The 10000-nt window shown below is 39.5% G+C and overlaps 1 pseudogene; it reads right to left on the reverse strand.

Moving 5' to 3' along the window:
* Positions 1–7249: 7249 nt before the first annotated feature.
* Positions 7250–10000, reverse strand: part of LOC135209383 (glutamic acid-rich protein-like) — a 32657-nt pseudogene continuing 29906 nt past the window's right edge.

Raw genomic sequence — 10000 nt, forward strand, 5'->3', positions numbered from 1 at the left:
AAATAAGATAAAATTATAAGACAAACGACTAAAAGAACAAATTGGAAGGAATGTGTCTTTTGATGTCCTGAGACCTAATCATTTCAACTGATCACGAGAATAAATCGTTGAAGAGAATAATATCGCAAATACTTACATATTGATTAAAATATGTCCCGTGGGTAAATACTGATTAAATGTCGCTACACCATACACACACACACACACACACTAATACACACAAGACGAAACAAACACCCACACGAATAAATCAAGAAGAAATACGCAACTCGCTCCCCAACCAAAGATTAATAAGACAATACCTGTCATGAACGTGGCAGGTACGGGGGCTGGACTGAGCAGATCTAATTACCTAATTGGCCCATTTATCTTGATAAAGACGAGTGGTAAGAGACTCAAAAGAGACGCTCAACGATCTTACAGGCCATTATTTAACAGGTTGACCCATCGCCTACACGTTTTCCCCCTCCCCCCTTCCCCACCCATAGACCCCCTACCCCCTACCCAGAAACACTCGTCCACGTCCATGAATACTTTATGGGTCCACGTCCACGCGACTTTACTCCAAGCTGAGGTTGGGCGGGAGTGTGGGGGGGGGGGGGGGAGGGGGGGGGGGGAGGGGGGGGGGGGAGAAACTCCCCTGGAGGTATATTGCTCTTTTTCGACAAGGGCTCGGGGCGGAGGAGGGAGGGGGACGTTGCTCTTTTTAAGAATTGCTGCTACAACAGCCATTATAGTCGGTAGCAACTTAGTTAGTGAATTTTATCAATACGATTTAGCTATGGATATCAAGCACATCAATTTTTTTTTATCCTGCATTAAACCTTATCTACCATATCAGCTAACTTTTCAGCATATATGGTTTCTCAGTTGTGGCAAACTAGATTGATCACATATGTTCTAATTCCACAGCCTCGTTATGATTACTTATATATATAGTATATATATATATATATATATATATATATATATATATATATATTTATATATATATATATATATATTCTATATATATATATATATACATACACATATATATATATACACACATTAGATAGTATATATATACATACACATACATACATATTGATATATACATATATATATAAATTCGCATGTGTCATGTATATCAAAGTGATAGAGAGATCATGCATATGTTTGCAAGGGCACATGATATTGTTTGACAGCGAGAGAGAGAGAGAGAGAGAGAGAGAGAGAGAGAGAAAGCAGTAGTCCATGCAGGATAAATCAAAATCACCCACGGCCAAAATATCGTCTTGAAATGTTAAGACCAAAAGGTAAAGAGACACAACGGAACAAAACCCAAACAAAGAAGGAAATATATATCCATAAAAGAGCAACCCCTCCCCCCGCTCCCTCCCCACAAAAAACTATTAAATACAAAAAGGCAAATAATAAAAAAACATAGATTAGAAAATGACATTCTTCTTTCGGGCCTTCGAGAGAACTGCTTCACTCAAAATGCCATCTCGACGGATCCTCTTGAGATGACATTATGCTGGACACGTTTTTAATAATGTCCCAAAAACGCTGCCCTTTTTATGGCTGTGTGTGTGTGTGTGTGTCCACTCAGGGACAGGCAGGGGAAGGGGCACTTTGAGGCACGCCCCCTCCTTCTCCACCGTTTCCCTCACCCCCTTCCTTGCAGGCAATATTTCGAGGGGACACTCCCCCCCCCCTCCATTCCTCCCTTCCTTCCTGATCTTTCCCTCACTCCCTTCCTTTCTATCACCTCCGTTTCCACCCACCTCCCTTCATACCATTTCTCTTTCTTTCCTTCTTCCCCCTTCCAACTCCCTTCCTTCCTTTCTATCCCTCTTTCCCCCTCCAACCATATCATTTCCTTCTCCCTTCCCTTCCCCCACTCCCTCCCCTCTTCCCTTCTCTTTCCCCCTTCTCCTTTTCCCCTTCAATCCCTTTCCCCATCCCTCCTTTTCCCCTCCCTCCCTATCCTTCACCCTTACCCTCCCTTCTCTTCCCTTCCCTTCAATCCCTTTCCCCCTCCCTCCCTATCCCTTCACCCCTACCTTCCCTACTCTTCCCTTCCCTTCAATCCCTGTCCCGTCCTACTCCCCCCCCCCCCCCCCCCCCCCCACCAACGACAGTAGGCGTCTTCCGCGTGAGGCGAGGCAGGCTGGCTGGCCTTAAATTTAGCCCCTTACGTACAGACATACATACACATATATATATGTTAGATTTTTATCGTCAGGCTTAAATTTCTGGGGGAGGGTGTCCTGCCCTGCTGGTTTTTTTTTTTTTTTTTTTTTTTTTCGGTCTCCCCGTCCACGAGCGGGACACGAAGATAATTCACTCGTCGGAGAATATTTCTCGACGAGATCTTTCCCCGATGTATGAATATATTATTTTAATCATATTTTTCTTTGTTAATCGCGTTTTTATGGGGTCGTGACCTGAAGGACCAAGACCTTTTTTTTTTTTATATTTTGTCTATTATGTGTAATATTTTTTTATCCGAAAGATCTTCGCTATCGAAGAATAACTACAAGAAACACGAAATCGAATATAAATATGCTTCATTACATATACGATACATTTTAAAAACGACCCGAGAAATGCATGAAAAACATAATGGAAGAATATGACGGTAAAAAAAAAAAATAGAGTTCACTGAACCACATATATTCATGTCCACATATATACTTTAATGAAATAACGAAAGAATATTGTCGTAAATACTGAAAACATTTGGTAGGCTCATACATATTCTTCAATAAAACAGACGAGGAGTATAAAGCATAAACGACAAGATCGAACAGAACCATACATATTCTTCTGACAAACCATGAAAGAATATTAGAAAAAAGAATTATATGTAAAGATCCGATAGAACTACACAAATCTTCAGATAAATAATGTAAAAATATAAGAAAAAAAATATGACTAAATTCTGATAATACCACACATATTCTTATATTCTTCAGGGAAATAATGAAAGAATAGAGTAGCAAAATAATAAACAAATGAAAACGACTTACTGGGACCTTACATATTCTTACGAGCAGCAGTGAGAGAATAATAATAAAAAAAAATAACCTAAAAAAATCAGATGAAACTGCTAGAGCCTTGCGTAAACGGAAGAACCATCTATGTTCTCAAGAACATCAATAAACAAGTGAAAAATGCGCCGAAGTCTCTTCGGCGCAATCGAGTTTTCTGTACAACGTATAATGCTGTATGAAACCCACCGCTATGACCGGTAGCGTTTCAGTCGCTCACTGGATACGGTAGAGTGAGGGTGCGTCCCACGCCTCCGGAAAGTGCTGCTCTATGTACGGTCCAAGGCTAACATTAACCTTAAAAAAATTAAATAATATAAAAACTACTGAGGTTAGAGGGTTGCAATTTGGTATGCCTGACGATTGGAGGGTGGATGATCAACATACCAATTTGCAGCTCTCTAGCCTCAGTAGTTTTTTTCCTATTTTTTAAGATCCGAAAAGCATTCATATTAGAAAAGCAAACCTGAGGCTTCCTCCACAATTCATTTACAGAACCCGGAGTTAAAAGGGAGCAGATGGCAGACGAGGGGAAGAGAGCCTTCTTTCCCTTCTTCATCTTCTTGTGAATAGTCTTATGAAGAGGACCAGTGGATCTCATCTTTTGGGAGAGGGAATGCATTCAAGCGCTTCTCGATCGCCTAAGAGGAGAGGAGGCACTTGCTACGAGGCGGGGATCAAAGGACCTCCTTTCTCATCTCTCTCTCTCTCTCTCTCTCTCTCTCTCTCTCTCTCGGAAAACATTTGTGTGGTTTATTCGTCTGTTTCTGTCTGTATGATATTGTCTTAACAAGCTCGCATACTTTTTTGTCCTCTCTCTCTCTCTCTCTCTCTCTCTCTCTCTCTCCCCGTAGCTTTCTCCATATCAGAAAAAAAATTGTGTGATTGTTTTGTCTGTTTGTCTGTCTGCGATTTTGTCTTAGCAGGTTAACATACTCTCTCTCTCTCTCTCTCTCTCTCTCTCTCTCTTCTCTCTCTCTCTCTCCGTAGCTTTCTCCATTTCAGACAAAAAAATTGTGTGATTGTTTTGTCTGTTTGTCTGTCTGCGATTTTGTATTAGCAGGTTAACATACTTTTTTGTCGGTCTCTCTGTCTGTCTCTCTCTCTCTCTCTCTCTCCGTAGCTTTCTCCATTTCAGACATAAAATTTGTGTGATTGTTTTGTCTGTTTGTCTGTTTGTGTGATTTTGTCTTAGCAAGTTAATATACTTTTGTGTGTGTGTGTGTCTGTCTGTCCATCTGTGTGTCTGTCTCGGAAAAATGTTTGAGGCTGTCTAGTCTGTTTGTATGATTTTGTCTTAAATTTGTACATTTTTTTTATTCTTTTTGTTCATCCGTATGACACTGTCCTGACAAAAATTTTATATTTTTTGTTTCATGATTTTGTCAAAAAAATGAGTATACGTTTTTTTTCTATTTGTTTGTCCGTACGACTCTGTCCCGACAAAATTCGTTTAATTGTTTTGTCTTTATATCTGCATGATTTTGTATTGAAAAATTCGTATTTTTGTTTTGCCTCTTCGTTTATCGGTTTGATTTTGTCTTGACAAAATTCGTATATTTGTTTTTAGGTCACCCACTTGTTTGAGTTTTCATATTATTATTATTATTATTATTAGGGAAAAACTCTCTATCGCGAGAGTATATATAATGTTGTAAAGGGACCCTTAACAAAATTATTATTATTATTATTATTATTATTATTATTATTATTATTATTATTATTATTAATTATTATTATTCAGTAGATGAAACTCATTCAATGGAACAAGCCCACCAAAGGGGCCATTAACTTGAAATTCAAGCTTCCAAAGAATATTACGGTGTTCATTAGGAAGAAAGAAGAGGAAGTAGAGGGAAATGCAGAAAAAAAAAAGATTCCACTTATTAGAAAAGAACAAAATAAATTAACAATTGGATAAATAGATAAAAATGTACTAAGAAATGTTCTTGATTTCACAAAGTATGAAAGACACAATCTTGGATCTGTTTCCAGACCTAGAAAAAGTCTATCGAGACCCGTACTTGGATAATAAAGAGGATTCCAGGATCTCCTGGAAAAGAACGGAGTCGCGGATCCACAATCTGATTAGCAAAAAAAAAAAAAAAAAAAAAAAAAATCGGAATACATCAGAAATCATCTCCAAATTCATTAAAGTACTCCTTGGCCCAAAGATCATCCCCATGAAATATTCATTTTCAAAATCTCCTCAAAATCTCACTGGAAGCCATCCATAATATTTAAGATCAGCTCAGGCAAAAAATTAGAAACAAAATGAAAAGCAAAAAATCAGTCAAACAATCTTCCTTCAACTTTGTTTATATAAAACATGCTTCACTCTATGATGCATTTGAGATGTATCTTGTTCACAAACAAAATCCAAGAAAAAAAAATCAAAATGAAAAGTTATATGAATATTAAACAATCTCCCTCAACTTCAATTATATAGAATAAAGCAGACTTTGCAATACGATCATCTCCACTTAGCCACCACCTCTTCACCGTAACATATGCATTTAAAACCTGTCAACTAATGCGCTAAAATAATATGACAAATATCCGACTCTAATCTCCTTGAATTGGCAATTGACGCCCCTTTAAATGGCTCTTCCACACTAGATAAGGAGAACATCATTCTGTGTGATACTTATGGCCAGAGTCTTCACCCCTTGGAAGAATTAAGGAACACGCGAAGAGGGGAGGAGAACGGTAAAAAGACGGAAGATAAAGGAATCATAATAGCTTTTCTGCTATTCGAACTGAAAGAGAGAGAGAGAGAGAGAGAGAGAGAGGAGAGAGAGAGAGAGAGAGGAAATCGAGTCATTTGGGGGAAACAATGTGTATCAGATTCCATCGCGATGCAAAGACAGTTCAAAATCTCATTTAAATTCATAACCACCTGATGAACATGAAATAAGTCTCTCTCTCTCTCTCTCTCTCTCTCTCTCTCTCTCTCTCTCTCTCCTTTCCCCTTTTCCACCCTTCCCTTCTTCCCTTGCAAAAGCTAATTCCATTTCGTCTTTTTGCACTCCTTGCTCTATTAGACGATTTGTCTTCTTATTCAATTAGGGAGATCTTCCGCGACCATGGCACCCTCTCTCTCTCTCTCTCTCTCTCTCTCTCTCTCTCTCTCTCCTGCCCTTTTGCGTTTCCTGATTTATCATTTATTCAGGGTCGTCCGATCATCTCTCACCCCAACGGATTGTTTTGGGACTGTCCGGGGGAACCCCACGAGAATTTGTTTCCATACTTGTACGGGACGGGTCGACGTCGTGATTCAGTTCTCGGGCGTAATGACCCCTCGCATATCATTATAGTCCAGGGCGAGGGGATTTGGTTCTACTCGTGCATCGTATTTCCTTCATTATACTTTCTTCATTCTTGCTCATTGTCCATACAGCTGCTTCTTGCAGCTTACTCCGCTGTTCCTGTATGTTAATTGCATTCGTTTTGTGGTCTTTTTACTCGTGTTTCCTCTGTGTCTTGGTGTCAAGTAATCACTCAATACTTTAATTTCATTCGTTTTGTGGTCTTTTTACTCATAATTCCTCTGTCTTGGTGTCATGTAATTACTTAATACTTTAATTTAATTCGTTTTAATACTTTAATTTCATTCGTTTTGCAGTCTTTTTATAATTCCTCTGTGTCTTGCTGTCAAATAGTTACTTAACACTCAATCATTACATATTTTCTCCCTCCTATCAATATTCATCACTGAGTCTCCTAGTTCTTCACTTACTGTACTTTCCCATTCATATGCTTTCAGTACTACTCCTTTTTCATGGCCTCTTATCTCATTTTTCTTTCTCATACTGCCTATTCCCACTTTCTGTCCGTTCTTCGGCTTTTCCCGCTCATAGATTCTATAATTATTTATTTTTCATTCGTATGCTTCTTTCTTCTTCTTGTAAATTCTCCCACTTCCCTCTTTTATTATTTTTCCTACATTCGTTTCGCCTTACAATTATCATCACACATGATATTCCTTCCTTATTTCTACTCATTCTACGAAGACTTTTCTCTCCTTCCACTTTCTGAGTCCTATGATTTCATTATCTCCTTCTTTATTGCCTTCTTATTGCACTTATTGCTTTTATTAGCTATTTACTTTCAATCATCTTTTCTGTTAGTTACTTTTTTTCTTTTTTCGTTATCCTATGATTCCTTAACTTCCTCTCTTAATAATTAACTTCTTCTCTCGTCTGCATATTTTATTCAGTTCTTCTTCCTCCTCCTCCTCTTTTTCTCCTCCTTTCTTCCTTCTCATACTCCTCCTCCTCCTCATACTCCTCTTTCTCTTCTTCCTCTTTTTCCTCCTCCTCCTCCTCTTCCTTTACACCCTCTTCCGCTTCTTCTTCTTCCCCCTCTTCTTCTTTCTTCTCTTTCTCCTCTTTCTTTTCTTCCTCCTCCTACTCCTCCTCCTCTTCCTCTTCTTCTTCTTCTTCTACTTCTTCCTCCGCCTCCTCCACCTTCTCTTCTTCCTCTTCCGCCTCCTATTCCTCCTCCTCCCCTTTCTCTTTTCTTCTTCTTCTTCTTCTACCACCTCCTCTTTTTCCTCTTCCGCCCCCTCTTCCTCTTCTTCCTCTTTTTCCGCCTCCTCCTCTCCTCCTCTTCTTCTTCTTCTTCTTCCTTCTCCTCTTCCTCCTCTTTTTCTTCTTCTTCTTTTTCCACCTCCTCCACCTCCTCTTCTTCCTCTTCTTCTTCGTCTTCTTCTTCTTCTTCCCCCCCTCCTCCTCCTCCTCTCCCTCTTCTTCTTCTTCTTCTTCTAATTCCTTCTCCTCTTCCTCCTCCTCTTTCTCTTCTTCCTCTTTCTCTTCCTTCACCTCCTCTTCTTACTCTTCTTCTTCTTCTTCTTCTTCTTCCTTCTCTTCCTCCTCCTCTTCCTCTTATTCTTCTTTTTCCTCCTCCTCCACCTCCTCTTTCTCTTCTTCCTCTTCTTTTTCCTCCTCCTCCACCTCCTCCTCTTCTTACTCTTCTTCTTCTTCCTTCTCCTCTTCTTCCTCCTCTTTCTCTTATTCTTCTTTTTCCTCCTCCTCCACCTCCTCTTTCTCTTCTTCCTCTTCTATTTCCTCCTCCTCCACCTCCTCTTCTTCCCCTTCTTCTTCTTTTTCTTGCTCCTCCTCCTCCTCCTCCTCCTCCTCCTCCTCCTCCCCACCTCCTCTTCTTCCTCTTCCGCCTCCTCTTTCTCTTCTTCCTCTTTTTCCTCATCATCTTCCTCCTCCTCCTAGTCTTCTTCTTCTTCTTCTTCCCCCCTCCTCCTCCTCCTCTTTCTCTACTTTTTCTTCTTCTTCTTCTTCTTCTTCTTCTTCCTTCTTCTCTTCCTCTTTTTTTTTCTTCCTCTTTTTCCTCCAAATCTTCCTACTCCTCCTCCTCTTCTTCTTCTTCGTCTTCTTCTTCTTTCGCCTCGTCCACCTCCTCTTCTTCCACTTCCGCCTCCGCCTCCCTCTTTTTCTACTTCTTCCTCCTCCACCTCCTCTTCTTCCTCTTCTGCCTTCTCTTCCTCTTCTTCTTCTTATGCTCCTTCTTCCACCTCCTCCTCCTCCTCCTCCTCCTCCTGGAGCAGAACTCCTACTACATCACTTCGCCCTTTCCCTCCCAAGGGAGACGGACGATTATAATCCGCGCTACTTTCGACGACGGTCAGGAAAGGAGCGAATGAGAGACATAATTGATCATCTAATATTCGAGCCACTTCCGGCGTGTTTCTGTGCCTCGCGAGAAGACTAAAACCAGTCGCGGTTGATTCCCGCGCGAAGACCTGTCAATCAATCAATCAATCAATCAGCGTCGCTAATAAGGGGGGGCGTTATTTATGGAGAGATGAGGCGAGGCTAATTAAAGTTCGTTAGGACAAAAGATCAAGCGGTCAGGTCAGGTAGTATACATGTTTCATGTATATATATATATATATATATATATTACTTGTGACGGCGTGATATATTTACATAGGTCTGAATCACGTAAAACGTCAGGGAAGGCTGGAAATGGTAGGTCTGGAAAAGGAAAGTCTGAAAAGGGAAGTCTGGAACAGGGAAGTCTAGAAATGGAAAGTCTGGAAAATTGAAGTCTGGGAAATGGAAGTCAGGAAAAGGGATGTCTGGAAAAGGGATGTCTGGAACAAGGAAGTCTGGAAAACGGAGTGTCTGGAACACGGAAGCCTGGAACACGGAAACCTGGAACAGGGAAGCCTGGAAAAGGGATTGGCAAACGGTGATGCTTATATAAGTGGGTTGGTATAGTGACCAAACTTTGCATATCAATGCTAATTTGACACATTTTCTGTTTCACACATTAACTTGTCTTTATATATATATATATATATATATATATATATAATATAATATAGATAATATATATATATTTATATTATAATATATATATATATATATATATATATATATATATATATATATATATATATAATAATATATATATATATATATGTATGTTGCTGTAAGGAAAGGCGTATCAGGCAACCGACCCCTTAGTATAGGGATAACGGTGGGAAAGAAGTTCTTTGAGAGAGAGAGAGAGAGAGAGAGAGAGAGAGAGAGAGCTCAAGAAGCTTAAACTATTTCATTAATTCCAGAAGCTTAAACTGCTTCTGGAATTAATGACACTAACCCAGAACTTCTGAAATGTACTACACTTCATCTATTCCAGAACTTCTTCTGGGATTTACAACATTTCATCTATTCCAGAATTGCTTCTGGAATTTACAACATTTCAACTATTCCAGAACTACTTCTGGAATTTACAACACTTCATCTATTCCAGAACTACTTCTGGGATTTACAACATTTCAACTATTCCAGAATTGCTTTTGGAATTTACAACACTTCAACTATTCCAGAACTACTTCTGGAATTTACAACACTTCAACTACTCCAAAACTACTTCTGGAATTTGCATCCCTTCAACTACTCGAGAGCTGCTTCTGGAATTTGCAACACACCACTCCT

Source organism: Macrobrachium nipponense, chromosome 37, assembly GCF_015104395.2.
Source record: "Macrobrachium nipponense isolate FS-2020 chromosome 37, ASM1510439v2, whole genome shotgun sequence".
Lineage (NCBI taxonomy): Eukaryota > Metazoa > Arthropoda > Malacostraca > Decapoda > Palaemonidae > Macrobrachium > Macrobrachium nipponense.